The 12,156-nt window shown below is 40.8% G+C and overlaps 1 protein-coding gene across 14 annotated transcripts in view; it reads left to right on the top strand.

The window, feature by feature from the left end:
* Window positions 1–7,791: 7,791 nt before the first annotated feature.
* FER (FER tyrosine kinase) overlaps window positions 7,792–12,156 on the top strand; it is a 153,020-nt gene continuing 148,655 nt past the window's right edge. For 5 of the 14 annotated variants that reach the window (XR_010994640.1, XR_010994641.1, XM_068177444.1 and 2 more), the window contains exon 1: window positions 7,792–7,878. The gene's annotated coding sequence lies outside the window, so the exon portion shown is untranslated. Of the gene's footprint in view, window positions 7,879–7,952; window positions 8,153–8,199; window positions 8,564–12,156 lie in introns of those variants that run through there. The other 9 variants (XR_010994642.1, XM_068177450.1, XM_068177452.1 and 6 more) reach the window with 5 other exon arrangements.

Below are 12,156 nucleotides of genomic sequence, written 5' to 3'. Positions count from 1 at the left end.
TTCTGTGCTCTTCCATCAACAATTTTAGTGCAGTTTCAACTAAAACGATATAAATATAATCCTAGAATATCTACTGAGCAGGGAAAATCCCATGTTTTACAAGACATGCTTCATGATTACTTACAATGTCAAAAAAGTAGAGATTATGTCATAATTTATGAAACAAAGCAAACTATTTTGATAAATGTTTAATTTAAAATATATTTTGTTGACTAGTTTTTTATTTAAATAATGAAAGAGAATCAAGTCAGAGCTTGTTTTATCCTGCTATGGATTCTAGAGGGCACAACTGATTCACTGCTGCTGATTAGACAAGGGCAAAAAAAAGTAAAAACCTAGAAATCAATTTGTTACAGCTTCACCTACATGTATTCAGAGCTGGAAGGTGGATATCTTCCTGTTTTTCATTTGCTGCATATTGCTGCAAGCTGTGGAATTTATGGTGCTGGCCTTTGGATATGCTCCCACTCTGCCAGTGACATGCTGGCTTCAATGGGCAGGGTATCAGCACCTCTCAGGAAAGGCTTCCTGCTGTGTCAAATAATGGTTGCTGTTGCATAAAACCATTGTTTGCAAATCCTACTGCTGGTTTCAGGGTGATTCACTTGCCAGAGGTCCATGGAAGACTGTGTGTGTACTCAACCATCCTCAAAACATAGTGTAGGCCTGCCAGGCCAAAACAGTATAAATGTGATATAATTTACTAAATACTCATTACATATCTAGTGGCACAACATATTAGATACACCAGTAAGCACCAGCTTAATTTCCAGGGCTAGGATCTAATCAGCTGGCCATAATTTTACCAGTAGAAGATAGCAGTCGAGGTTGTACTAAAATCTGAAAAAAACGGTTGATCTCCATTCTCTCTCTCTCTCTTATTTTAAAATATTTTTTAAAAAATTATTTTCCCCCAGTTCACTTTTTGAGAGAATCTGTTTGTTAATGTATGTATACTTATTCACAGACCTGACTAGCTGGTCTTTCCAGGCAAGATGTGTGAGCTCTTACATAGTTAGAAGCAGTTTGGGATGGACTCTTAGCATCAAAAACTGTATGGCAGATAGCTCTTCGTACCCAGTTATTATTGCTGTGCTGAGTAATACTTAAAAGACAATTTTAGTCATGAAATACACTCTGCTTCAAAAAGAGCAATGCTGTGTAAAGTATGTCAGGCGACTGAGCTCCAGGAATGTAAAGCAGTTTCTGATAAGCAGAAATTCCACTTTAGAGAACTTCTAAAGAAATCCCTGGGTTTCTGCATAAAAGCTTCAAAGTAAATAATGGCAAAATTGACATTTTTTTGCCTTGGGAGCTCTACTGTTGTCTCTTCCTATATTCTTCAGCTCCATAGTTTGCAATGACATGGTGTCCCTCCAGGTACTCTCTTAGTAATGGGTACTGAAAAAATATTACTGGACAGGACAGTTCTATTACAAAAAGACATTGGATTTTAATAACCTTTTTCTGACATCAGGACAACAATAATACTTTGGCTTTTCCCTTGAGGAAAAGGAAAAAAAATAGGTAGCAAAGCCAAAAGTATAAAATATGGGGCAACTTATACCCCACTCAGAAAAAAACTCCCAAGTATGAAAATGAGGAAGTGAGAAAAATATTTTAACAGGTTTTAATATTGAAATTACCCTTGACATTAGAGAAAGGTAAAAATAACACTAGAGTAATCCAATTTCACAAATCAAATCCGTGGAACTTTTTTTGTCACACCTAAGGAGAGGTTTAGAGGAAGAGCTGCATCTCTTTGTACACTGGCTCTGGGAAACACCTCCATCACTTTCCTATAGAGATGTCAAGTCACTTAACCAGCCACAGTATTGTGGAGACAGATTTATCTAAACCCTTCACCCTAAAAAAAAGCTTTGCCTTAGAGGAACAACACTTAATAAATATATAATCTTATAAACTCTATTTCATGTCTTCCTTCTTGAGGATTTTAAGGTTAATAAAGTTTACCTTTATCTTCTGCTGCCATCTGATGCACAGGATAAAACTTGGGCTTGTCATATCAAGAATTTGGGAACAATGCAATGACATTGCATAAACTCTAATATTTTTTTAAATTGATCTAAATGCTCAGGAACCTATCTATAGGTCTCCTCCCTCATCACAAGTTGATGCAGGATGTCATTTAAACCGCCTGTTTGATTTCTGTGAGCTTGTTCCAGTACTTGAGTAGTGTATCTTGTGACCATCTATTAGGCTGAAGCCTATGACTCTAATTAATGGTAACAGCATTTACCATTTATCTTAAACAGGTTTAAGAAATCAGTGTTTGAATGTAAAATCAGAAACTTGAATGCAAAATCAGAAATTTGAATGTGTGTCTTTAGCTTTTGATTATGGGTGCATACTCCACTGCACTCTTGTTCTTTGTACTCAGGCATTAGCAAGGATCAATAGCAGCTTTTAAGAAAAAAAATCCATTGAATTCCCTCACACCACTGGGAATCTTTCCTTGTGTGTTCTGAGTTTTAATTCATTGTAAAATTAAACTGAACTTGCTGGTTCCTTTGACTTCTCTGAGAAGTTCTGTGGCAGATTACAGTTTACATAGATGAAAAACAAATTGTGCATGTGCACATTGAGCCTGCTTATTTGTATATGTATATACACATATATGTACATATATGTAAATACTTATGGAAATAAATAAAAGTAAACGTATGCTTGCTTCTGTTAATTCCACCATCATCATTCTGTTATTCCACCATCTAAAATAGTCAAATTAATGTGAATTGGGATGGAAAAGCATGGCAAGTATTAGTATTTAGCAATATGAATCTGCACCATAGCTTAGAGCTGGGAAAATCCTGTCAGGTTATTCTAAGGAAACCTCCAGGCCCCTTAAACACAAAATGTGTAGTTTTACATAGCACAGCATAGATTTGAAAAGGGTCTGAAGGCAGCACTAGTCTGATCGTGGTGTTGCCATAGCAACAGACATTGAAATTCAAAATATGAAGTACAAAATGGGGACGGGAGAAAAAGAAGGGTAGAGAGGAGAAAAATAGCAAGTAATAATTAAAATCTCTAAAAAGAATATGAAAATAAGACTTCTATAATCAGTGATGGAATAACTATAATATCCTTACTCTGTTTACTGTTATTTGCATTTTTTAACCTTTTCCACACAAAAAATTGAAAATGCTTTGTAAATATTAACAATCTACACCTTCTAATGTTGTCATTTACAGATAGAAATACTGAGGCAGGAAGTGCTTTGCATAAGTAGAATACCTATGGCAGAGGTAAAAAGAGAGTTCAGCTGTTTGCTTAGGTCTGTATTCATGTGCGTTTTACTTCATTGCTTTAACATGCCTCAGTTTTATGATGTTATTATCTGGATATGCAATAGAAGAACCAGAATAATTTTCCTAAGAGTGGTAGCAACATTATTCTCTTTCTGACCAAAAGCTCTGGTGCTTTAATACACATTTTGTAGAGTTATTTAAAGGTTTCTTCGTATTTCCTTACAATGATAGTGACAGAAAATAAGAAAAGAATGAGTAAAATGGTAAATTGCAATTTTTTTCAAAGACATTCTGTAGTTCAGAAAAAGACACTCATTCATGCCTAACTCATCAAGGTACTGCAGCAAATCTAATTCAACAAGAAGGAATTAATATGCCTTCGTCGAGGATCAAGGAAACATACTGCAGGTTAAAAGCCTGATCTAATGTTTTTGTTGGGTTTTCTTTGAAAATTGATTATTTTATTTTTCATAGACATTTCTTCACAGTCTTTACTTCTGAGTATATATCTATATTAATCTTTCTGTATTGCTGACTTGTATATAATATAATTCTTTAGTATATCCAGGAGCTTTATTTAATCTTGAGTTTTGCAATGACTCCTATTTTACTTCGGCACTATGACAGAGTGATAATGAGGAACTTTCCATCTCTCTATTTCCTACATTTATATTTCCCTTCCAGGAATGTAATTTAGCTTATAGTCATTCTTGAAGGAATATAATGCTACAGTATGTCTCCTAAGAATAACTTTGAGGTTTATCAACATCAGTATCAGCAGTATAGAACAACTGATAACTTGCCTGTCACATCCAGGAATTTTAGGCAATGAGTCATAAACAAAGAAACTAGATAAAAGGTAGAAAAGAAACATTTAAAATTATGAAATATGCTGACTGAATTAAAGACTTGCAGTATACCAGAGGAGTCGCAGCAAACAGAAGAACAAAGGGAAAAGAATTCTTGAAACGTATAGCTTACCTGAATAGGACAAGAGTTTTACTATTTAAGAAGCAAATCTCTGGTATTTCTAGGGTCACAACGGTGGGTGGATAGATTATGACAGACTGACAATTCTCTAGTAGTTGGCAAGCCAGAAGAAACTGAAGCATGAGCTTTCAGAAAATGAGTAACATGAGAGGTGAAGAACAATGCAGGATACTGAACTAATTTCTTCAGGTATTTTTACCAGACCACTGCTATTGTTTCAGGTGGTTGCGCCATGAAGTACTCTGCCTGGTAGCTGTTGTGGAGCTGCACCATGGAACCTGGCATTTGTTCAGGTTCTTGCCCAGTTTCTTTGGAGGCAGTTTTGCAGTAAGGTCTGAAATAATGCTTCAATGCCATCATTGTCCAAACCAGCAGATTTTAAGTACTAATGCTGATCACCTCTGGTCTAGCATGAAGATATAATGTGTAGGAGTTAACATTAGGAGCTGCTGAGGGCAGCATGGAAACTTTCAACAAGGTTTATGAGGGAAACTCTCCTGCTGTGTCATAAGGTTCAAAAAGGTTCTGGCTTTCTAATGTTCTCCTCAGAGAGAAAACTAGGTGTGGCTGGATCCAAACCGAGTCCCAGACTTGGTCAAGAGTTTATGTTTAAAGATTTTTACAGGCATAATTGAACCTTAGTACAGCTTTATCCTGCAGAATTAAGGATAGCAAGCCAATATAGAAGAATTATTCATTTTATTTGATGATAAAAATGCTTAGACTAAGGGATCTTAATCAGAATTTGTTACTACTCAGTGAAGATAGTTATACCTACTAGTATCGTGCACGATTTATTGAATACCGAAGGAATAATATTAAAGCCAGCAAAACAATTACTAAACAGAGATTGATGTTACCCAGACTAACAACTGAGGGCAAATCTCTTCTGCTCATCCTTGAGGAGTAGCCTTGAGGGGCATCTCCATTCAAGGGTGGAATAGCCACAGTTGCTCTGAGAAGTGGTGTGTTAGAATTCCCTGCAATTAAAAAGAAGGGCTGGGCTTTTGTGGTACAAGGCGTTTCACAGCCAGATGTCTCTGGACCTGCAGCATCACCTCAGCAGCTTGAGATAAGTTATCAGCACTATCACTTGATGGTGCCTCTAATAACAACTTCACCTGGCGCATCCTCACCAGTGCCAGTTTCCGTCAGGAAATGTTCTTCACATTCTCAGAATGTTTCACTTTGGGACTGATGAATCAGGCTGATTCTTCAACACCAAACACAGCATGAGTCCCCTTCCCCATCCACAACTGATAATTTTTGCAAATAGGGTCAAGTTTGAGCTATTTTACCCCCAGTTAGGCAGAGCATCCTGCTACAGGAGCAAAGGGGAGAGGCTGGAAGAAAGTACAGATGGAATGTGTTGAGGCAAGAACACATCCATTTCCCTGATCCTTTTTGTCTCTTCTGGATAATTGCAGGAAGGAGCTTCTCCAAATTTGTACTTAGGCAGTGGGCCCTGGGTCAGGCTTGGGAGGAAAAGGGCAAAGGAAATATGTACTGGGCTGAGTGAAAGAATGTGTGCAGAACTGGAAGACTGCGATAGGGAGGATCCTTTTACAAATAACCTTGCTAATTTGGATTTTAATTGCAAGTGGTGATAAACGTCTAAAGCTTTTTGTATTCAATTAATAATTGCACTTTCTATATAAAATTAACAATTTGATTTTCAAAGTATTTTGCATAGGTCACTACACTGCAGTGACTATAGTATAGGAACATCTCTTTTTCATCTTTATTTTTAAAACATATGGAAGCTTTGGGGAAAGCCAACCCTGTTACATAAAAAAAATCACATAGAATCTTTTCTTCCTCAAAAATAAAGTAGATTCTTCGATAAAATTTAAAAATTTCTAATCAGAAAACTAATGAGGAAAGGTTTTTCTACCTTCATACCATCGCCTACCAATTTTCACAAAACTGAAGGGTCTCAAGGCCAGGTAAACTACTGAACTGTAGACAAAAATCATGCAACATCTTCTGCAGGCACATGAGACCCATAAGATACCTGCCCAATAACATAGTCTGTGTTTGAATATAGCTGAACCAAGACTGGCTCAGGTTGTTTGCACCAGCATTTGTCATAAAACACTCTGATGACTTCTAACAGCAAATTCAGTATTAGCATATAAGACTTTTATCTCAGATCTAATACAGCTGGAAATCTACAAATGTAAATTACATCTTAAACCCCCCTTTTTCTACTATAATTAATTTTTTTTTCCTTCAGTACCATGCAAATTTGTTCATTACTGCAGGTAGGTCTCAATTTGCCTCAAGGTGCATAGAGATGAGGTACAAAGGACTGTAATTTTTTCTTATTTGATAAACAGGTAAATAGAGGAAATTATTTTTAAAAGCTGTTTGGGAAGAAAACGTGGGAATGACTTAAACAGAGGTAGAAAACTGCACACACCAAAGTCTCATTAGTGGTCTTTGAACACTTTGGTCTAAAAAGAAGCCATGAACTGGAATATGATTGCTCTGTGCATATATCTATTTTTAGGGTCCTGAATACCAATCACTACCAACCTCACAGAAAAAAGAAAAAAGGATAACTCTGTAAGTGTAATCTAAACTGTTAAGGGGCTCTTCAGTATCTGTGAGATAGATTGTGCAATCAGATTTTGTTATTGCTACTTCATTAAATTGATTTTTTTTTCACTTGCTTTGAGCATAATCTATTATAAAAGACAATATAAAAAGCTTAAATATTCATGGATTTTCCTAAAACCTATCAAGGGTTTCTTGTTCCTTTTTTTCCTTGGATTTTTTTCCTCCCTCCTTTGTTGTTTTTGTATTTTTTTTTTACTCTTTTTTTCCCCTCTCCCCTTTTTATTTCCATTATTTTTTGCCCTTCATTTTTCCTTCCAGTTTTTCTTTCCCCCTTTTTTCTTTTATTCCCTTCTTTTTCCTGCCCCTCCCCCCCTTTTTTTTCTGCCATTTTTTCTCTTTGCCTTCTTTTTTTCTTCCATTACGCACCCTTCTTTTCCCTTTTGTTTTCTTTTTCGTTCCCCCCTTCTCTTTTTTCCGTTCTTTCCCCCTACCCCTTTTTAATTTTTGCCCCTTTTATTCCCCCCACCCTTTTTTTTTTTTTTTTTTTCCTTCCACACACAATTCCCTTTTTCACCCCCTTTCTTTTTTCACTTCTCGCTGCCTCTCTCGGGCGCTGAGCTGCTGAAGCATCAGGTCACATGGACTCCTTGTCCACCTGTCCGGGCAGCCGCGGTGCCCAGGAATTTGCTCTCAGCATCTCCCACCGCTGAGCTTCATACGCCTCCCTCCCTGCCGGCGGCGCGGGCAGCAAGGACCCGCGGCGGTGTCGCCGGGGGTGTCCCCACGGTTGTTCCCAGCGATGTCGCGGCGCGGGGGCGCGGAGCGGGGGCGCGGGGGGGGGGCGGGGGGAGTTGCCGGGAGACGGAGGCGCGCGGGAGGCGTTGGCGCGGGAGCGCGCCCCCCCGCTCCCCGCGCGCGCGTCAGCGGGAGGCGGACCGCGCCGCCATTGGCCAGCGGGGCGACGGGCGGCGCCGCACGCATTGGCCCGCGCCGGGTCACGCGGCGCGGGTGGGCCCATGACGCGCGCGGCGGCGGAGGGGGCTCGGCTTGTCAGGTAGGGACCGTCCGCGCGCGCCGCCCGCGCCCCCGCCCGCGCCGCGCCCGCGCAGGGGTCCGGCCGCCCTCGCCCCGCCGGCGCCGCGCCCGCCCCGCCCCGGCCAGCGACCCCCGAGAGCGCCGGGAGCGTCGGGACCCCCGGCTGGCACGGGGACGCCGGCGGGCCCTGCGCCGGCTCTACCTGCGGGCGTGGCGGGTCGGGGAGGGCACCGGCGCCGCTCGTGTTTCGCTTCGCCGGGGCGGCGGCGGCGGTCGCATCCGGTCGCGTCCCGGTGGCGTCCCGCGGGGAGGTGTCAGAGGCGCCGCTCGCCCGGCGGCGGCTCCGCCCCGGCGGGGCAGGGGCAGCGCGGCGGGCGCGGGTCCCGCCCCCTCCCCGGCTCCGCCGCCGAGGTCCGGACCGGGGGGAGGCAGAGGGCGGGTTCGGCCCCGGTCCGGCGGTGCCGGGCGCGTCTGTTCCCCCTCCCGTTCTCCAGCCGGGCTGGAAGTGCTGGGAGTAACGGGAGGACGCGCTGGGTACCGCCAGGAGCCGCGACGTGTGGCCATCCCTGCTTCCCAAAAAATGCAACAGCCCCGGGGAGTCGGCTGGGGTTTTGAGTTCTCTTCCTCCTTGGTGCCGCCTGACAATTCTGTACAACACAGCGGCTGCCTGCATGAACTTCTGCATTAGTGTGGGAGCCTGCATGGTGAGGCCTTGTCAGTGTTGCTGCCCTGGCGCTTTTCGTGTGCATTCTAATGCTTTGTGTGTTTGAGATTTTGGTATTTGCGCCTGTACTGTAATACTCACATTTGGTGTTCGAAAGGATTACACAGAAGGATATTAAACATCCCTTTTTGTGTTGAAGTATGTTTCTGTTTGGTTGGACTTCACATGAGCATACACCTCTGAAGTGACACATCCCGTGTGAACACTGGGAGTTTTGTAAGACGTTTAAAACAAGCCAGCTCATTTTCTCTTTGCAGGAGGGCATCATTGCTTTTCAAGTAGGTGAAATAACTTTTCCCTGCTTTGAAACAGACCTGCTCAAAGTGGCTTTGGTGGTCTGCCCTGTTGTACTGCAGATTCCTTCAAGAAGTTGCAGTGTGAAAAAATACACATGATGTGTGAAACTGGACCAAAGAATTATTGGGTATTAAAATATGTTTATTAAAATAAATTAATTCTACTTGCTAGTAATACCTAACAAGGCGATTGCTTCTACAGTTTATTTTATGTAAGTGGTAGTCTTTGAGAATCTCAGAGAGGTGGGACATTCACGCATCATCTGCTCACAGTCAAAGCAAATTGCAAATGTTGGACACATTGTAGGTTCAGTTGGAGTAATGATTATTTTTGGTGAGACCAATGTATGTTCCCTCATCTGATAAATTCCTTGTAATGTATTGACAGAAATTGTCACTACAGTTAGAACTTTAAAATATACATGCATGGAATGTTACCCTAGTAAACTTGGGCTTTGGAGATATTTCTTTGAGGGAGAAGATCAAATCTTGTATGTACAATGTCACTTACTAGCGGAGCAAAAGCTCAGTTATCCATCACATTCCTTGATTTCCTACTAATGTAATTGCATGTCACAACTGAGTCCTTTTGTCCTTTGTCAGTTGGTATTTGGATTGCCAGTGTATAAAGTGATCATGTAGAAATAATTCTGACACTTGAAAACAAGACAAGCCAGAGAAGGTGATGAACAGAGTATAGAGAACAGAAAATTTCAGTTCCTCTGGGGCTGTTTGACAGAGCTTAAAGGCTAGCAAAAAAGATAAAGAATGTAACAGTGCTTGCACGGGATGTCGGGCCAATTTCAATATCAAAGAACTTTAGTGATGCGAAGGTGAGATGGGCCTTTGTTAAGAGAGAAGTGACATTTTCTTCACTAGATAAGATATATTTAACTAAGAGCATAAAAAGGAAATAAGCTTTGGCTACAGGAGGTACACTGCAGTTAGGTAAAATGGTATCATTTCCATACTTAAAATGTTCAGAGTTCAGTGTCATTCTTCCTGCCGTTGAGAGCAGAGGTGCTTTGTTGGTACGAAGTTATGCTGGATGCGAGAGCGGGCAGACATCTGGTGGCCTGTTCTTTGTCCATGGGAAATCCCCTCTCCGTGCCCGCTCTGCCCTTCCCTCCCCACTTGCCGCCTGTCCTCGGTGTTCCCTCAGTTGGGAAGCAGCAGGATGAAGGAAGATATGTTGGCCATGTCAGGCTGAAGGCGGAGAGAGCTGGCAGCAAGTCCGGATTTACTCCATACAAGGAGATGGGCTAGGAGCATGAGGTCATCACTTCACAGGGAGGAGGTTATTTAGCAGTGTGTGGGAAGTAGGTCTAGGGAAAGAGACTTTTTTGCTGGCGGGGAGGAGAAGCAAAGCAGTAAGAGAAGAAAGCCTAAATGCATTCCAGTAGGAAGTAAACTGCATATATGCTCCTAATCTAAGATAAAACTTTCCACTTAGTCCTGGCTTAATTATATTGTTGCTATATTTGCCTTGTGAAAATTAATTTCAAAAATGTAGTGGAGGGCTTTATTCTACAGTAGAGATAGTCTTGAAATTGTTGAGTATTCACCATTTTATTAGGGAGTTAAAGGATTTAAAATCTGGAGCATGAAGATTTGCAAAAAGTTTCTGCTGTTTAACATTTGTGTCAGGTAAATGTAGCATTTCTTTACAAAGATTTATTTTTGAAACTTTTTCGCAGTAGTGAATCAGTGAAATTGATAACTTTCTTTCCAGGGTTTGAGAGAAGATAGTCACCTCTCATTTTAAGAGCTATGTGTATGGTCTCATACAGTACATAGGAAGTTTTAGTAAGGATTCTTAAAAACCAGCAAGAGTCCTTCTGAAATGGCTTTTATTTTTGTGTTTGGGATTATAATTTTTTTTTTCTTGTGGGACAGCTTCACTGGATGGAAGGCTTTGATTGCTGTCAGCTTGTAGCATGAAATCATATTTGTGACCTTTACTGTAATTATTTTCTATTTTCTCCTGCAAGTTTAAGTGCAGAGTTCAGTTTGGTGTAAGGAGTCTGAAATAATAGGGAATTTTTAATTCCTTTGTGTTTCCCTGATGATAATAAAAATAAATTCCCAATAATTTAGGGTTTAATGCTGTTTTTAATCTGAGTGAGTGAACTGTACCTCATGGCATCATTCTACTTTGGATTTCAGATTGCGGTTTGCTCTATAGTAACCAGCTTCCCTTGCATTGCTGCTTTCTACACTTGAGTGAAAATGCTAGGTGCTTTAACCACATATAATTTCAGACTTTCTTTTTCATATCTGGGTTTCTTACTAACCTGCTTACAATACTCATATGTGTGCCACAACAGTTGGTAGAGATAGCCCTCTGTACTCATAACTTTGCAGCAGTTCAGTGTCCGATTTCTCTCCCCACATACGAGTTTGACAGAATTACTGATCTTTGGAGCATACTAGTTGGCTGTTTAGAACCATGTTGATGTTTTGGGCTTTCACCTTGAGCAAAAAGGGTATATTGTTAGGATTTCTGATATGGCTGCTCTTATTTTCTGCTGAAGGGACAGTTACTGCTTGGACAGTAGTTCATTCAGGTTGTTGACAGGGTGAATGTGGAGTAACAGCACTAATAGCATACTATGAGAGCTTTCTGCCATGTAGCTCTCTATTAAGACAAACACATGCTGTCAGCTGTTGAGGGGGAAATAGAGCAATCATGTGTATACTGCTAATCTGTTCTTTAGGTATGCTGTACAGTACTGCCTGCAAAATACTGTAGTCCACTTGCAGCCCTCTCTGAGTATGAGCTAGTAAGAAAATACTTAATCAATAAGTACTTAATGGTTCTCACATATTTGGCATTTTTCTATATGGCATTCAAATCTTGGTCTGAAGACAGGTAGCTGTCTTGCAATTGTCATTACATGATCTAATAATCTCACAACTTTTTTTTTTTTTCATACTGTGATTCTCTAAGTGATTTATTTCAACGTGTGGAGCTAAGACATTAAGAAATTGTGCTGAAGCATAAAACTAAATGACCATAATTAAGTCTTAATGAAAAATTAGTTATCTTGTAAGTAGTGGTAACCTGTGAAAAGTTAGTGAATTGTTGTGTATTGCATAATCACTCTTTGCTAGAAGCAGAAGTTAAATCCAGAGCAGTGTTAAAGTGCATTAATCATGAGCCATTTGTTCCTTGAAATTGCCTGTTTAGTAAATGGGAGACACACAATTATAGTAATGAGCCTGATAAGAGTCATGAAGATGAGCCTGTCTGACAGAGTGCTGAATCGTACTCGCA

This window comes from Anomalospiza imberbis, chromosome Z, assembly GCF_031753505.1.
Source record: "Anomalospiza imberbis isolate Cuckoo-Finch-1a 21T00152 chromosome Z, ASM3175350v1, whole genome shotgun sequence".
NCBI lineage: Eukaryota > Metazoa > Chordata > Aves > Passeriformes > Viduidae > Anomalospiza > Anomalospiza imberbis.
This window is presented reverse-complemented; position numbering and strand designations above follow the sequence as displayed.